The sequence below is a fragment of the Loxodonta africana genome, unplaced genomic scaffold (assembly GCF_030014295.1).
Source record: "Loxodonta africana isolate mLoxAfr1 unplaced genomic scaffold, mLoxAfr1.hap2 scaffold_50, whole genome shotgun sequence".
In the NCBI taxonomy this organism is placed as follows: domain Eukaryota; kingdom Metazoa; phylum Chordata; class Mammalia; order Proboscidea; family Elephantidae; genus Loxodonta; species Loxodonta africana.
In genome coordinates, this window is record NW_026975218.1 from 1,426,822 (window position 1) to 1,445,968 (window position 19,147).

General features: G+C 40.1%; 1 long non-coding RNA gene across 1 annotated transcript in view; it reads left to right on the forward strand.

Annotated features, from left to right (window-relative positions):
• The window catches only part of LOC135229752 (uncharacterized), a 148,548-nt gene that overhangs the window by 120,421 nt on the left and 8,980 nt on the right, over positions 1-19,147 (forward strand). Inside the window, exon 4 of the long non-coding RNA XR_010320441.1 lies at positions 16,618-16,765. This is a non-coding gene — a long non-coding RNA (uncharacterized LOC135229752). The remainder of the gene's footprint in view (positions 1-16,617; positions 16,766-19,147) is intronic.

Here is a 19,147-nt window from a genome sequence, read left to right on the forward strand (position 1 = left end):
ACTGAGAAGATCCTAGAAGCAGGAGACTGAGATAGAGAGAGGAAGCTGTAACCCTGAAGACGGTAAGATGCCATGGCAGGAGAGACCAAGCAACAGGGACCCGGCTATAGGGGATGATGGCCCAGGGAGAAGGAAAGCTGAGTGCCTTTGGAGAGAGGCCCAAGGCCAGGCAGAGGCACGCCTATGAGCACAGGAGGGAAGAGGCTGTCCTGATAGAAGAACTGTATTCTGAGTGTCTTTGAGCCTGAGTTGTAACTGTTACTTCCCCAGTAAACCCCATAATCATGAATATGGACTGTGAGCTCTGTGTGGCCGTTGCAATGAATTATTGAACCCAGCAGAGAAGTAGGGAGTGCTGTGTGAGGGACAGTTGGTGTCAGGGTTAGTGAAGATGGTGGAGAGAGGATAGTTTTTTCACCAATGCCTTCAATGCAGCTTCGATTTCTTCCTTTTATACCATCAGTTCTTGATCTTATGCTACCTCTTGAAATGGTTGAAAATTATCCAGTTCTACTGCAGTACTATATTAATATCAGACAAATTATACTTCAGAAAAAGGAGTATTATTGGGAATAGGTAGGGACATAACATAATAAAGGTTCATTTCTCCAAAAAGATACAACCATCCTAAATGAGTACATATTTAACAACAGGGCTCCAAAATACAAAAACTAATAAATCTGAAAGGGGAAATGGACAAATACGCATTTGTAATTGGTATCAGTACTTTTCTATCAATAATTAATAGAGCCCTGCTAGTCGAAGTCCAAAGCATCTGTATGAACCACTCATGGATGTCTATGTGTGTGTGTATGTGTATATGTATGTATATAGTATAAAGACAAGTAATACAGAAATAAACATAGAGTCCTTGGGAGGTGCAAACGGTTAATGCATTCAGCTGCTAACCAAAATGTTGAAGGTTTGAGTCCACCCAGAGGCACTTCGGAAGAAAGGCTTGGCGATCTACTTTTAAAAATTAGCCGTTGAACTGACACACTTGTGTGTCACTACTACTCTGACACACATGGGGCGAGGGGTCACCATGAGTCAGATCAGCTTGATAGCAATTGAATGATTTTTTTATTCATTCTGCCAGTGTTTGTCTTTTAATTGGTATCTTAGGCTGGGTTCTCTAGAGAAGCTAAACCAGTGATATATATATATGTATGTATTTATATATAAATAGATTTATATCAAGGAAATGGCTCCCGAGGCTGTAGAGGCTGGTAAGTCTCAAGTCCATGGGTCAGCCTGGTGGCTTCTCCTGACTCACATAGATGCAGGGACTGCAGAACTGAAGATCTGCAGGTCATACAACAGGTCTGTGGCTCACAGGCTGCAAAGGCTGACAAATCTCAAGATCGGCAGGTAAGCTGGCAGCCCGCGGCTCACAGACTGCGGAGGCTGATGAATCCCAAAATTGGAAGGTAAGCTGAGAGTTCAAGTCCCAAAAACTTGAGATCAGATGAAGAGGAGCCAGCTGCAGGATTCAGAGTGAGCAAAAGCTCAAGAGCCTTGCCAGAAAGTCCACCTATATTGGATGCAGTCCACACCCCTGAGGAAACTCCCTTACATCTGATTGGCTACTCACAGCAGATCCCATCATGGAGGTAATCACATTATATCACATCTCATCATGGAAGTGATTGCATCGTTTTACGACTGCTAAACTACATCATAACTGCCAAAGCACTGACAATCATGGTCCAACAAAGTTAACACACAACTTTAATGATCCCAATTGTGAATTTAATCTATTTATATTTAAAGCAATTCATGATAAGGAAGGACTTATATCTTCTACTTTGTAATAGTAGGTCATATACGTATTTTGTTTCTCATTTTCTTCACTACTGTCCACTTTTGTGTTTGATTTTTTTTCAAGTGTACAATTTTGATCCTCTCCTTGTTTCCTTTCCTTATATTTTTTAACTTCTTAGTGGTGAGCATGAGGATTACAATTAATATCTTATATTTATAACAATCTTCTTTTAATTAATACAAATTTAGCCTCAACAGTATACAAAATTCTGCTTTTATTCAGCTCAGTTACCTCCCCTACTTACGTTGCTGGTACAAAAATTGCATCTTTATACATTGTGTGTCCATTAAGAGAGAAGTGTAAGTATTTTTATGCATTCGTGCTTTAAATCATATATGAAAAAAAGAGAGGCGTGATATAAAAATATTACTGACTTTGTTTTATCTAAGTAGTTACCTTTACGGAGTCTTTGTTTCTTTTTATGGCTTCCAGTTACTGTCTAGTGTCCTTCCATGCCAGCCAGAATGATTCCCTGTAGCATTTCTCATAAGGCAGTTCTGCTGCTAACACACTCCCTCAGGTTTTGTGTATCTGGGCATGTCTTAATTTCCCCTTTATTTTTGAAAGATAGTTTTGCTAGATACTGACATCTTGGTTCATAGTTTTGTTTCTGTATTTTTTTTCCAGTATCTTAAATACATCATCCCACTATTTTCTCATCTCAATGGTGTCTGATGAAAAATCAACAGTTAAACTTGTTGAGACTCTCTTCTTGTACATTAGGGGTCACTTATCTCTTGCTACTTTCAAGTTTCTGTCTTCGTCTTTTGACATTTTGATTATATCTCTCTGTGGATATCTATGTATTTATTGTCCTTTGAGTTTATTGAGCTTCTTGGATATCTAGATGACATTTGGGAGACTTCCAGTCATTACGTTTTCAAATATTCTTTCTGTCCTTTCATCTTTCTTTCCTTTCTGGGACTCCTTAATGAGTATATTGGTATGCTTGATGTTGTCCCGCAGGTCCCTTAGGCTCTGTTCATTTTCTTCATTCTTTTTCCTTTACGCTCCTCAGTTAGAACAATTTCAGTTGTGCTTTTTCAAGTTTACATTTTCCTGCTTTCTTGCTCAAATCTGCTGTTGAGCTCCTCTAATGAAAATTTTATTTCAGCTATTCTACTTTTCAGCTCTATAATTTCTATTTGGTTCTTTTGTATAATATTTCTTTATTAATATTTTCTACTTGTTCATACATTCTTCTCTTGGTTTCCTTTTTTTTTTTGGTCTATGGTTTCTTTAGCTCTTTGAGGAAATTTAAGACAATTGGTTTAAAATCTTTGTCTAGTAATCCCAATATCTGTGTTTCCTTAGGGATGCTTTCTGTTCATTCTCTTCTTTCTTTCTTCTTAACAAATGAACCATCCTTTTCTTTTTCCTTTTATGACTTAAAATAGTGTGTTGAAAACTGGATATCTTAAATATTATAATGTAACTCTGGAAATCAGATTCCCTCCAGTCATTAGGGTTTGCTTTTTTTTTTTTAATTGTTGAGGGCCAGTCATCCATTTGCTTAGTGATGTTTCCAAACTAGTTCTGCAAAGATTGTATGTCTTCTCATGTGTGGACACTGAAGTTCTGTTATGTTATGACAGCAGTCAGTTCATGACCTGACAGTGATTTCTTTAAATGCTTGTAGCCAAAAAGAAAAAGTAACATTATCCCAGTCTTTGCAGATTGGCTCTGAACTGGGGTGTTCTTTCAGTGCTAAGCAAGAGCGCCTAAAACTCTGCCTTAGCCTTCACTTCCTGCCCCCGTGGAGCCCAAAGATCAGCCAGAGGTGCAAGCCTAAAGCTTTGTCAGGATCTTTATGAGCATGTCTTCATCCTTAGGCAAGAATATTGCACTTCAGATTCCTCAGTATATGTGGTAGCCCTTCAAAGCCCTTAAACCACCAACCATTGTCCTCTCAGCCCCCTTTTTTCCAAGCTTTTGGATGTCTCTGCTGTTTTCTCTGTCCTTCATCCTTTGACCCTGGATGTAGGTTCAATTCTTATACCTTCGTACTGCTCAGTTTCCATCACATCATACATTTTTTCTTATGTGCTGTTGAGTCAGTTCTGACTCATAGTGACTATAGGATGGAGTAGAACTTCTCCAAAGTGTTTCTAAGGCTGTAATCTTTATGGAAGGAAACTGTCATATCTTTCTCCTGTGGAATAGTTGGTGGATCAAATCAAAAGGTTTAACAGCTGAGTGCTTAACCACTGCACTACTGGGGCTCCTTTTGACATCATGCATCATAATAGATTTTTAACACACCCCTCAGAAACATAGAAGTCCATAAATTGTCAAGGATACAGAAGATTTAACATGTATAAAAATACCAAATTGATATATGTGTATGTGTGTGCATTATCTAACCACTAAAGAGTATACATTCATCTCATGCACATACATAGTGTTTATAAAAATTAACTGTATACTGTGTTATAAAGCAAGTCTCAACAAATTTCAAGAGTCTGCAATAATATAGAGGATACTGTGTAAGTACAGCATAATTTAAAAAAAAAAACCATCTTAGAAAAAGAAAATACAAAATCTCCATGTGCTTGGATATTTTAAAATACTAGGCATTAAAAAAGACATCATAATGAAAATTAGAATATATTTTGAAGTGAACAATTATGAACATAGTACATATAAAAATTGGTGCAGTACAGACAATATAATATAGGAAACTTATAGCCTTAAAAATATAATTGGAAAGAACAAATTTTGAAAAATAAGTGAGTTAAACATCCATTCAAAATGTTGGGAAAAAAACAGAAACAAACATTCATAGGAATTTTTGTTTCTATTAATGATTGGATACATGCAACAGACGATCAACGAAGACTAAAGTTAATTCTTAGAAAATGCTAGTAAAATTGACAAACTTTAGGCAAGATTGATCAAGTGAAAAAGAATGAAGGTATAAATAACGAATATCAGGAATTAGAAAGAAAATGACTGCAGATCTTGCAGAACTTAAAGATAATGTGAGAATGTTACGAACCATATTAGCTAATAAATTTGCAAATTTAGGTAAAGTAGGCAAACGTATCATACCATGTAAGTTAATAACAACGATTCAAGAAGAAACAGGAAGCAAAAGTAATTCCACAATTGTTAATAGAACTGAATTGGAGCTCAAACTATTCTCAAAAAGAAAACTTCATGTCAGATGGCTTTTCCTGCAAATTCTGCCAAATATTCAAGAAATACTTCACAAATTCTTCAATATAAAATGAAATATATACCCAAACTCATTTTATAAAGCTTGTAGAATGAATATTGATACCAAAACCTGACAAGAGCAGCACAAGATGGGAAAATTACAGGCCAATGTCACTGATGAACATAGATGCAAAATATAAAAAGAAATAGGCAAAACAAATCCAGCAATACTCTAAAGAAGAATATATTATGACCAAGTTGGGTCTATCCCAAGAATTCAAGGTTAGTTTAACATTCAAAAATGAATCAGTATAATTTGCCATATGTACAGGAAAAATAAATGTGGTTATACTAATAGGTGTAATAAAATAAGTATTTGATAACCTCCAGCATCCACTCATGTTTTTTAAAAGAACATCTAGCATGCCATGAGACCAGAAGAACCAGAAGGTTCCCGGCTACTGTCGCTGAACATTTTGATCAAAGAGTCCCTAGCAAAGCCCTGATCAAAAGGGGGAAAATGCAGAACAGAATTTCAGATTCTCATGAACCCTAGACTTTTTGGAGCCATTGAGGGTGAATGAACTCCTGAAACTATTGCCGTGAGATAATCTTTAAACATTACACCAAAAGCCTTCCCTTGAATCATCTTAAAACTGAAGTATAAAAAAGAAAACACCATACTGTTGCCATTGAGTTGATTCCGACTCAGATACCCTGTAGGACAGAATAGCACTGCCCCATAGAGTTTCCAAGGTGCAGGTGGTGGATTCAAACTGCTCTTCTTTTGCTTGGCTACCGTATCACTTAACCACTGTGCCACGAGGGCTCCAGAACATTAGCTACTTAACTAATAAAAATGGTCTACCTTGAGCATATGCTCTTTTAAGAACTGTCTATATGGCATCAGATTGCCAACAGCTACTGAAAAGATTAGATAGGAACCTTAAGGAGCAGTGGGTTTATGCTAATGACAGAGGAACTACTCAGAAAAGGAGGGTAAGAATGGTTGCACAACTTGAATGTAACCGATGTCGTTAAATTGTACAGGTAGAAACTGTGAGTTGGTGTATGTTTTGCTGCATATATTCTCAACCACAAAAAATACATTTACAGGTAATAATTAACAAAAAATGTCAAGGAGAGCTAAATATTTTGAAAATAAGACAGAGTTGCATGTGAGGGAATGAGTGGGGTGAGCTGTTTTAGATTAATAGTTAGTAAAGGCTTATGGGATCAGGATATTTGAGGAGATAACTGACCTATATCAAAGGAGAGAATAGCTGTATGAAGTTCTGGAGGGAGGATATTGCCAATAAAGCAAAGAGTTGTTTCTGAGGCCCTTTAATAACCAAGTGTTCTGGCATGTTTTGAGGAAGCTCAGGAAATAAGTCATGGCTAGTGTGGAGTGAACCGAGGGAAGACTGTTAGGAAATGAGGTTAGTATGGTGGGCAAGCCCCGCATCATGAAAGACCATGGGAAGGATTTGGGAATTTTTCCTAATTGCCATGAGAAGCCACTGAGGTGATGCTGTTATGTAGACTGTAAGAGGGAAGATCGGTGCACGGAGTCCAGTTTTAACCAAGAGATGATGGTGGCTGTAAGGTGGAGGTAGTGAGAAGTGGATAGAGTCAGGATTTATTTTAAGGTAGAGCCAAGAGTCCAGAATATGTGTCAATGGATTGGATGCAAGATTTGAATAAAGGAGAGAAATCAAGGATGATTTCTAGGTTTTTGTCCTGAACAATCCAGAGGATAGTGAGAACATTTGCTGAGATAAGGAAGACTGGGAGGTAGGTAAGACACTTGGACGAAGAATTTTATTTGAACCACATTAAGTTTGAGATGCCTAGTAGACATTCAAGGGGAGATGTGAGGTCACCATTGGTGAAGGAACAGGGCAGAGTATGTAAATGAGGGTATCCTAGGGCTCAGGTGGAATTGACTGCCATGAATTGGCTCAGATAACCTAGACAGTGAGAAATGATGAGTGATGTTACTTAAACAGGGCATGGAAATCAATGAAAAAGGTGTGGGAGTGGCAGGGAGGCTAAGGTAGAGAAGTTTCTCTCTTCCTAAACCTGATTGGCTGGATTTGAAGACATCATAAGTTCCTGTATGAGAAATATCCAGCAAATTACCAGTTGATTTAATAAATTGATAACAAAGTCTACCTTTCAGCCAAAAATTGAAAAACAAACAAACCAATTGCCATCCAGTGAATTCTGACTCTTAGCAACCCTATAGGATGGAGTAGAACTACCCCATACGGTTTCTAAGGAGCAGCTGTTGGATTCAAACAGCAGACCTTTTGGTTAGCAGCTGAGCTCTTAACCACTGCACCACTAGGGCTCAAACCAAGAATAACACACATGAGGAACTTACTCCTTAGTTCAATCAAGTATGTAGAAATTGAAATTTGTAATTTTGGAGATTCCCCCTCTTTTTTTTCAAAGTGGGGGGCATTGAGATGCAGGATTTTCCTATGCCCACCATCCTAAGGGATTTAATTAACCCATAGTTGAGACATTGTAAACATCTCAAGAAATTATTACCTTTGAGAAACTTGAGGGTGAGTAGGCATATCACCTGGCTCCTCTTAAACTCCTTTTAAAAACCTGACTTGAAGACTCACCTGCCTTTTTGAATAAGTGCCAGCTTGAATAGGCAGGGTTCAGGGAATTGCCAACCAAAGGTATGGTTTCTCCAGAGGCCTCCAAGGGGTGTAAAAGAAGAGCGGAACCAGACCCCGTGCTTGGGACACACCCTTGGTAGGAAATATTTGAGTGTGTGTGTGGTGAGGGGAGCACTGGGTGTGGGAGAGTGGGGTGGGTGGGTAATAGGGAAATGCCTGTTTGTTTTTTTTTTTCTGGTTTTAAGAAACAGTTTTTTACTTTTTTTTTTTTTTTTTTTTAATTACAACGAACAGTTCAGTGGAGACATGTTCCTTATGTGCAGGGGCTAGTGGAATTGCTGATAGCTGAGAATGTAGCCTGCTCCCCAAGTGCGAGTTGGCATTTTAGAGAGAAATCTTGATGTTTGGAGCACTGACTGGCCCTGCCTTTTCTAAATAATTAAGGGTGGTGGGGTGGTGGTGAGAGAAAGAGGATGGTCTGTGAACACTGACCCTGGAAAATTAACTCCCAAGTGTGTGGGTTGTGGATAGCAGGAAAAGAACATCACCCGCAAATGACAGCAGTGCCTTTATTTATTTATTTATGCTTCTTTTTAGTTCTGAGTTGTTTTTAAGCCACAAATTAATGGGGCCACCATGAGTTTTCAGAGAATGAGTTTTACAAAAATCTAAGTGTTTTAAATATTGCAAGGATTTACTTATATATGCTGTATATGAGAAAAGTCCTTACAGTTACAGGGAGGAGAAAGAAAGTATATTCAGGAATTAAATTTTCACAGTTCTCTGAATTCTTATATTTCTCTTGTTGTCCATTTTTCTTTTTTTGTCCTTCATCCACCCCTTCCACCTTTACCCACTGTCTTCATCATCTAGTGCTGCCGTAACAGAAATACCATGAGTGGATGGCTTTAACCAAGAGAAATTTAATACCTCGCATTAAAGTAGGCTAATAGTCCAAGGCATCAGCTCTAAGGGAAAGTTTTCTCTCTCTTTCGGCTCTGGAAGAAGGTCCTTGTCCTTAGCCTTCCCATGGTCAAGGAGCTTCTCAGGTGCAGGGACCCTGGGTCCAGAGGACACGCTCTGCTCCTGGTGCTGCTTTCTTGATAGTCTGAGGACCCCAACTCTCCGCTTGCTTCCCTTTCCTTTTACCTCTTGCCAGATATAAGGTGGTGCAGGCCACACCTCAGGGAAAGGTGACCTGAGTGAGGGTGGTGTTACAATCCCACCCTAATCCTCTTACAGTAAAATTACAATCACAAAATGAAGGACAACTAGGCAATAGTGGGAATCATGGCCTAACCAAGTTGAAACACACGTTTTTTAGGGTCATAATTTAATCCAAACCAAATCAAACTTGTCACCATCAAGTTGATTCCAACCCGTACAGACCCTAGTTGATATTAACTCATAGAGACCCTATAGCATAGAGTAGAACTACCTCATAGAGTTTCCAAGGACTAGTTGGTGCATTCGAACTGCTGACCTTTTGGTTAGCAGCTGAGCTCTTAACCACTATGCCACCAGGCCTCCTCTTGATACACAGTCCACCCTAATTCACCACTGTGTTAGAAAAAGGTTTTGCTATTCTGAAATAAGAACTTTTTACTATACTTTTGTGTTCGTGGTTGCTTTGGGTATGTCTTTAAGCACTGAACAGTTAACTCATACCCATTAAAAACCCATTGCCACTGAGTCTATTCCAACTCATAGCGGCCCAATAGGGCAGAGCAGAACTGTGCCATAGACTTTCCAAGGAGCGCCTGGTGGATTTGAACTGATGACCTTTTGGTTAGCAGCTGTAGCTCTTAAACAGTACACCACCAGCGTGGGAGGGGTTTAATTGATAACAGGATGTCTGGGCTCCAGGGGAGATGGAATGGATGTGCAGGAGAAGGGCATGCAGAGTCAGCCTGTATAGTCCCCTGAACTCTGTTCAAGATCATAACACACCTCAGTAATCACTTGAATCTAAACATACAACTTTAACAGTTGATGTAAATGACTTTACACATGAATTTTGGAACGCAACTATTTCTCAATGGAAGTTTCTTCAACTAAGCTGTTTGTATTCCCTTAATAATTATGAAAGCTAACATTTATTGTGTTCATTCTGTGTGTAAGGCCTTTTTCTAAGTGCCTTGTGTGTTTTATTTAACCTGCGTAACAACCTTTTGAATAAGACCCATTTTAGAAATGGGAAATTGAAGCAGTGAGAGGTAAAGTAACGTGCCCAGATCACCCAGCTGATAGATTGAGTTAGGATTTAAACCCAGGCAGTTTGTTTCAGAATTTGCTTATGTAATCACTGTACATGACAGCAGTGAGCCCTAGTGGCTGTGTGGCTAAAGAACTTGGCTGCTAACTGAAAGGTCAGTGGTTCGAACCCACCAGCCTCTCTGCAGGAGACAGATGTGGCAGTCTGCTTCAGTGAAAACCGTATGGGGCAGTTTTACTCTGTCCTTTGGGGTCACTATGAGTTAGAATCGACTTGATGACAGTGGGTTTTGGCACATAATACTAATGTGCAGTGTATTCTGTATGCCGTGTATATGTTCAGAAACTAATTTTCCGAACATTTATGCCATATATAGATTACCAATCCAGTTGTCGTTGAGATTTTCACTCCTGACGACCCCGTGAGTTTTCAGAGTAGGACTGCCCTCCATACGGTTTTCAATAGCTGTGACCATTTGGAGTTAGATTGCCAGGCCTTTCTTCCAAGGCAACTGAGTGGATTTAAACTGCCAACCTTTCAGTTAGTAGCTGAGCACTTAACTCTTTGTGCCACCTAATACATATATATACTAGGAGGTTTTCCTCCTTATTTGTACTTTAATGTTTTGTAGACTCTTATGAATAGTTGTTCCTGGCAGTGAACTAGATGCTAAAGAACAGAATAGGCACATGTAACCCTCTCTCACCTTCTCCCTCCCCTTTCACAGAGATGAAATGAAAAGGAATTAATGAGGACAGATTATTGGATTAGGGCCCATACTCAGGGCTCTAACAGCATGGGGAGTTTCTCCTGTCACTTCAGTTCTTGTTCAGGAATTGGCACCTGCTTTTTGTGAATCACAAATACCAGTGCTTTATATCAAGCCATTTAGATTTGGGCTATGGAGCAGTGACTTAAAAAAATTAAATTTTATTTTCAGAGATTTTTTCTATTAATTGTTTACATTTATTTTAATTGTATATTCTGAAACTGCTACAAAAGGGCTTGAAATAATTGTTTAAATTTTAATTCGTATGGGTCAAAATGTATGTTAAACTACCTATTGTCGCCTTCACAGTCGTTGTTATGTTTGAGCCGGTTGTTGTGGCCACTTGTTACCAAGTATGACTTTCTTCTCCAGGGACCGATCTCTCCTGACAACATGTCCAAAATATGTGAGATGAAGCCTCGCCATTCTTGCTTCTAAGGGATATTCTGGCTGTACTTCTTTCAAGACAGATTTGTTCATTCTTTTGACAGTCCGTGGTATATTCAATATTCTTTGCAAATACCGTAATTCAGTGCCTTCAATTTTTCTTTAGTCTTCCTTATTCATTGCCCACCTTTCGTGTGCGTATGAGGTGACTGAAAACACCATGGCTTGAGTCAGGCGCACATTAGTTTTCAAGGTGACATCTGTGCATTTGAACACTTTAAAGAGGTCTCTGGTAGCAGATTTGCCCAATGCAATGTGTCGTTTGATTTCTTGACTGCTGCTTCCGTGGGTGTTTATTGTGGATCCAAGTAAAATGAAGCCCTTAGTGATGTCAACATTTTCTCCGTTGTCATGATGTTGCTTATTGGTCCTGTTGTTAGGCTGTTGGTCTGTAGTCTCTGATTTTCTTCAGTAAATGCTTTAAGGCCTCTTCACTTTCAACAAGCGAGATTGTATCATCTGCATATCTCAGGTTATTAATGAGTCTTCCTCCAATCCTGACGCCTTATTCTTCTTCAGACAGTCCAGCTTCTCGGATTATTTGCTCATCATACAGGTCGAATAGGTATGGTGAAAGGATACAATGGAGATGTACACCTTTCTTGACTTTAAACCATGCAGTATTCCTTGTTCTGTTTAGATGACTGCCTCTTTTTCTATGTACAGGTTTCTCATGAGAACAATTAAGTGTCCTGGAAATCTCATTCTTCCCCATGTTATCCATAATTTGTTATGAGCTGGAGTAGGTCTCAGAAATAATGTGCCATTTCTTCCAGTTGGTCCTGCACGGCTGCCTACTTCCCTAGGTGGTAGCAGGTAAGGCCTGTCTCAGAAACACTCCCCTCCTCACTAAGCATGATTCTTCACACTGCTCCATCTTCTTTCCTGTGTGTGTCTCCTGCCCTCCTCAGTGGCTGGGGAAAATGATAGTAGTCCACTATGAGATTTATTCTTTTATTATACTTTATCATTTGTTTTTATAACATAGTTCCGTTAAAATCAAGGGTAATAAAAATGTTTGTGTGATGGAAGTGGATAATCCCACCCATTGTGTCCATCTAAAGTTTCATGAGAAAACTGTGCCCACAACAGAGGGCTCCCACTCCTCTGGCTCACTGTATTTTCTCCTTGTTTATTTGCTCTTCCCTCTTTCCTGATGCATGCATGGAACCACTGAGCTTCAGGACTCCACAATTCTCCTTTTCATACCAGTGTTACTGTAATCTTGGGTTCATGGGCTGCCTTGCCACAGATTTACTCATTCTGTTTCTGTTAATTATTTCATTACTTAAAAATCTCTCATGAATTTTTCCAGAAGTACATTCTATTCCTCAAAAAATTGGAAGCAATGGGAAAGTATGCAATAAATAACAAGAAAACATACGTAATGCATAGAATAAATTATTAACGTTCCGATATGTCTGTTATCTTACTTACATTGGCATGTATGCGTATTAGAGTCTCTGGTTGATGCAAATGGTTAATATCTTGAGCTGCTGACAGAAAGTTGGAGTTCAGGTCCACCCAGAATTGCTGTGAAAGAGAGGTCTGGCAGCCTACTTCCGAAAACTCAGCCACTGAAACCCCTATGGAGTACAGTTCTACTCTGGCACAGTGGTGTCATCATGAATCAGAACTGACTCAGTGGCAACTGGTTTCATGTGTGTATTAGCGCACACATTTATGTATATTAACACGGATATTATATCCTGATATTTTCATTCATCATTAGTCTTTTCTCATGATAAATTTTTTTTTTTAATGAGGGCATTAAATTACTTTATAATATTCTGTGTGCATGTAGTATATGTTTTTTAACGATTTGACTATAGTTGCAATAATAAATGTGCATGTTTCTAGTAATCTTCAACGTATACTTACATCTTTTTAACATACATCTCTGCCATTAAATCTCTTTGTTTAATTATTGTTTAACACTCTTTACGCCTAAGAGATGGTCTCAGAAGCAGCCCTGATCAGTTTTTCTCCCTCTTACTCATGAAGCCCCTTAATGTATCCCAAGGTATCAACTACGAAGGATTTTACGTACTTATCGTTTGTTTATTTTTCTTTCAGTCAGTATATTCCATGGGCCAGAAATAGTCTATGTTATGCAGATACAGTGGTGAAAGGTACACACTGTCCCTGTCCTCATGAAGGGGACAACCCAGTGCAGGTGGGAGGAGCACTGGGGAAATGCAGCTGAGAGCAAGGACAGACAACCCTCCAGGAACCACACTGGACTTCAGAGAGGCTTGTTGGCTGCTGTTCACCTGGCAGGCTTCTAGATACCCGAGTACCCTTGGGCTTGGTGCCTGCTCCTCTCTCTGTTGACACCCTCCCTCTAGGATGCCTCAGTGAGTTTACTGCTATCTATTTGTAGCTAAGGACGTGAGGTTTATACCTCCATCCATTCAAACTCCTCCTGGGTCCAGACTCATATATTCAAATGTGAGCCTAACTCTCTGTATTGACCTCTTTATGCATTATAATGATACATTCCTCATATGGCCATCATGAAAGCAAACATGAAAGGAAAAGCACAGGAGTGCCTGACACCAGTGTAGGTACTCAATGAACATTAGCCGTTGGTATTATCCTTGACATCCCCATGTGGGGTGAAGTTTTATTACCTGACATCTCCATGTGAATATCTAACACCTACACCATGTTATCTAGGCTATGAAACAATTCTTGGTTCCAACCACCATTCTTTTCTTATCCATGAATTTCTCAAGGCTTTGGTGATGGGAGTGTGTGTTTTTCCACACAATGGATGTGATTAGGAATGGTTGGCCAGGTCCTACACAATAAATTGCTCCAGCATTCCTTTGGGTGACCATTGAGACAAGTTTCAGCCAACGAATGTAGCAAAGAATTGGAACCACTCTCAGCTGTTCATGCGAGTACTCTCAATCCAGAATATCTGGTAAGTCGACTGTTAGGGATTGAATTGTGTCCCTCCAAAATGTATGTGGAAATCCTAACCCCTGTACCTGTAAATCTGACCTTGTTAGGAAAGAGGGGGCCTGCTTTTATTATGTGAATGAGGTCATACCAATGTAGGGTGGGTCCTAAGCCTAACTCTTCTTAGTGATAAAAGGAGCAGAATGCACACAGACAGAAACAGGTGAAAAGGAAGACAGACAAAGAAGACAGATGCTTCTAGAAGGCCAGGAACACAAATGATTGCTGGCATCTACTAGAAGCTGAGGTAGACAAGGAAGGACCTCCCACTACAGCCATGCCCTGAATTCGAACGACTACCTGCTAAACTGTGAGAAAATAAATTTCTGTTCTTTAAAGCCATCCAGTTGTGTTATTTTTTGTTATGGAGGGACTAGGTAACTAAGACACATACCCGTTCTTATAAGTTCAGCCCAGTGCAGAATAATTTTCTTCCCTCCTTGGTCTAGACCACCCGAACCTACTCTTTCCCTATCAGTGTCCTTTGCTTTCACCTAAGAGCTATGACAGAGTCAGCTTGATGCTGATGCACTGAAATTTCAATTTATTTTTTATTTATGATTACTATTAATTCCAGTATTTTCTACAGTTTTCAATGGAGACAGTCCTATAATCTATGAATAGCAGTTATACTTTTTCTCTTTTTGTACTAGCTTACACTTCCGGTGTTCAATGTTTAATAAAAGTAATGATAGAAGCACCCTTATTTTATTGTTTATTAATTTTAAAGAGAATGTCCCACACGTCACCATGAACTATCATGCTAGTTGTAGTTTTCCACGTTCGGGAACTCCTTTTCTGTTCCATATTTGCTCCTAGTCCTTATCTCTCCGTGTGATTGGATTTTATCAACCTGCTTTGCCCCCATCTCTTGAGGTGAGCATATGTCTTCTCTTCTTTCACCTATGCATGTGGTGAGTGAAATTACTAAATCTTTAACGTTCACTCAAATTTGTATGCCTACAATAAACCGCCTTGATCATGGCATGTTACGTGGTTTACCCTTTGCTGGATTTCCTTTGCTGGCATCTTACGTAGGGTTTTGCATCTCAGTTACTGAGTGTGCTTGTCCTCTAACTCTTCTTCTACCATCCTTCTCTAAAATTTGTTATCATTTTTAAACTAGGCTTAAGGATCAAGTTACGGGAGTATCTCATGGTTTTCTAATCTCTGTTGACTATGTACAAGATTAAAATGACTGTTTCTTGCATGTTTGCTGGAACCTGACTGGAAACGATCTAGGTCTGCCGTTTTCTTTGTAGGGAGATCTTGAACTACTGACCCATTTTATTTAGTGGTTAAAGGCATCTTCTGGTGCTAATTTACTTAGAAAAAATTCTGATGCATGTTCTAGGTTGCTCGAATCTCATCTTCAAATATTGATTATCAGGGCTTGTAGCCTCATGCAAGGCAATTCATCAATCCCAGATTTCCCCAAAGTCAGGCTCTGCAACTCTTCCCGGTACCATATTCCCTCATTTAAGACTTATTTGCAAAGAGACAACAGTATGCTATCTACGCAGTTGTTTATCCGCAACCTTCTTGAGTCCATAACGTGAGGATACAGTCTTCTAATACTTTTTTTGTAATTGTTCTCTTTCTTATTTTTTTTTTCCTTTTTTCACTGCCAATACCCCCCCCCCCCAGTCTAGTAGTTTTAAAGTTGTGCGTTTCAGGTTCAAGTCTGTAATCCAACTGAGCTTCTGTGTGTGCTGCATGTGTGCATCAAAAGAACGCGCTTCTAGAAGCAGAAAGCAGGCAGTGCGACTGCTGGGCGGTTGGTGGGGTAGGGGGAGGGGAGCTGCTGCTCAGAGAGGGCGCCCGAGGGAGGCAGGAGATGCCGGGCTGCCCACCGCAAGCCCACAGGCTCCAAGGAGGAGGAACCTGCGTTCGCCATGAGCCTTTTGAGACAGGCCCAAGCCCACCCAGCCGGGTGCTAACCTCGCATCCGCCAGGCTTGCAGGTTCCACCAGGACTAGGGGAAGCCTAAGGCCGAGGAGGGCAAGGTCTAGGGTCTGGACCTGAGAACTGGTTCTGCCACTTGTGATCGCAGCGCTTATGCTGGAAAGGAGGGCAGGAAGCATATCGCAACGTGTGTCCGGACGATGACCCAAAACGGGGGAGTTGTGGTCACCCACGGACTCTGGGTCTGCATATGGAGGCCCCCAGGGTGCAATTCCAGGAGCAGAAGGCAAAGCCACAGAGGCCAAAGTGCACCTCGCCGATGCTTCCCAGGGGCATTTCCCCAAATATGGGGAGCAGTCCCTCCTCTGGGCTAGGGACTTTGTTTCCTCCATTGTCATCACTGACTGTGAGCAGACTCTTGTCTAGGCAGACTAATGAGGAGTTATCAAAATGAGCTCCAAACTCCGGATTTGAGTTAAGGATCATAAATTAACACAGAGAAATACGACTTTAGCAATAAGTGACTGTTTGAAGCCCAAGTTGCCTTAAAACACGGAATTTCAGTCTTTCAGCTCCTCTGCTAATCTAGTGACTAAGAACAGGATCTCACTGGAGCTCAAAGATGTGGGGCACTGGGAATACTCTGGGTCTGTCTGCTCACGGCTGATTGCCTGATCCCAGTTTTATTATACAGCTTAAATACAGACCAGAAGAGGAGTTTGGGGCTTGACACCTGACATCTTAACACCAGTTCCTGTTTCTTGAGGAAGGAAGAGGTAAAATAAATCAGCGTTTACTGTGTCCTTCTCCATCCCCGGAAGTCCTGATGAAGACCCTCTCAGGTAAGGATTGACAGGGAGTGGCTTGGTTTACTATTCGACTTTGTCCTTCAGTCACTTTGTTTATGTCCTGTATGTAAACTATTATGCATTGACAGAAGCATTCTAATTCTTATGCAGAATGACTAGACCTGCTGCAGAATGACTATATTGTGCCTCCCTTGGGCACCCCTGTCTGCGCAGCACCCCCCACCCCCAACTGCCCAACCGCCTCTCTCCTGGCATTCTGCTTCTAGAAGCATGTTCTTTTGATGCAGAGATGCAGCACACACAGAATCCCAGCTGGATTACAGACTTGAACCTGAAGACCTTATGCAGAATGACTATTTATGAACCCCTAAGCTTAGTACTAAAGCAGGTACTTACTCCTCAGAGAAGGCCCTGGGGGAGGTTGATACATGCATTCCCCAGCGCTCCTGCTGCTCTAGAAGTGCCTGAAATGCCTCTCTGGGAAAGGCCTTCAGATTAGGCTCATGGCCCACGTGGGAATTCAGGCCTATTTTTCTGTTAGAACATCTCATTTCGCTCTGAAAATGTTATTATCCAGTTTATTCACCAGACATGAGTACAGACATCTCATATTTTCAAAATAATCCCATTCTCTAATACTAATTTGCCACCAAGAGTATATTCCAAAGTGTTTCCAATAGGCTAGAAAGTCTTTCCAAAGAGGGGAGTCCTGCGCCATGTTGTGCAGTGACATCAGGGTTGGCATAATATGTTTACCCAGATACCTACCACTTTTTTTTATTTTTTATTGTGCTTTATTTGAAACTTTACAGAGCAAATTACTTTCTTGCTCAGCCATTTATACACAATTGTTTTGTGACATTGGTGGCAATATTCATGATGTGTCAGTATTCTCTTCTATGCTCCAGTTCCCCGTTTCCATCCGCCATGATTCCTGTTCCGTCCTGCCCTCTTTTCTGTGCTTTTGGGCAGGTTTTGCACTTTTGGTCTCATACACACGATTGAACTAAGAAACACTTTCTTCACGTGTGTTATTGTTTGTTTTATAGACCTGTCTAATCTTTGGCTGAACGGCAAACTTCAGAAGATACTTTCGACTTTGTTGCTTTCCATAATTCCTGAAATTCCAAGTCTACCACCTGAAGAACTTCCTTTAGTGTTTCATTTAGAACAAGTCTGGTGGCGATGAATTCTCTTAAGCGTCCTTCACCTGAGAATGTCAATATTTTTCCTTTACTCATGAAGGAAATAACAGCCTATAGAACACTGGGTTAATGTTTCTTTTCTTTCAGTGTTGAAAAAATGTTGTTTTCACAGCCTTTTGGCCTCCATGGCTTCTGATGATGAATACAGAGTCATTCCAATTGTTTCTCCTGTGTGAGATGAGTTGTTTTCTCTCTAGCTTCTTTGAAGATATTTTCTTGGTCCTTGTTATTCCACAATTGACAGTGAGGCATTTGGGCGTAAAATTATGTGAGTTTAACTTGTTGGAGTTTGCATAGCTTCTTGAATCTGTAAGTTTACGTCTTTCAACAAATTGGGAAAGTGTTGAGCCAGTATTTCTTCAGATACTTTTTTCTACACCACATATTTTCTCTACACCGTATGGAATTCCAGTAAATAAATGTTAGATATTTTTGGATTTTTTTGAGGCTCTGTTCATTTTTTTTTCAATATTTGTCCTCTGTTTTCACATTGGATATTTTCAATTGAACTATTTTCATCTCATTGATCCTTTTGTCTGTCAACAGCATTCTGCTGATCAAGTGAATTTTTTATCTCTATTTTTCCTGTCTAAAATTTTCATTCGTGAATGGTTTCTATGTATTTTTCTATTTTTCTAAGGTGTGCCCGTTACTTCTTTGAGCGTGGTTAAAGTAGCTTTTTAAAGTTTTTGTCTATGATTCCAAGACTATGTCTTACTTCAATCTTACAGAAAATGTCGATGTTGTTTGTTTTAGCAATCACTTGACCCAGTTATGTTCAGGCTGCAGGTTCTTTCCCAACTTCTGGATGCTGTGGCTCAGATGTCAGTTCAGATTTTGAAGACTTTGCGATGATATTTGGTTGTAATCTATGGGAGTGTCACTCAGTCTGGGACCTTGTTGGTGTTCTAACCCATAATGCAGTTCTCAAAGGATTGATCTACTTCTTAGGGTCAGAGCAAAGCATATGCAACTGTGGGAGTGGGGAGGGGTATGAAAAACAACTTTATGGTATCCCTCTCTTGAGCCACCTGGTCTCTGTCTCTCTGAGGCTCTCTGATGTCTGAGCAGCTACCTTCCTGGTCCACTGGCAAGAATGTTGGGGCTTTAATCTCTTCATTCTGCTGTGCAATTAAGTGACTGGGTCTGCCTATGAGGCCAAATAATGGTAAGATGGAGAAAATGTAACAGAGATTCCTCTATATTATTT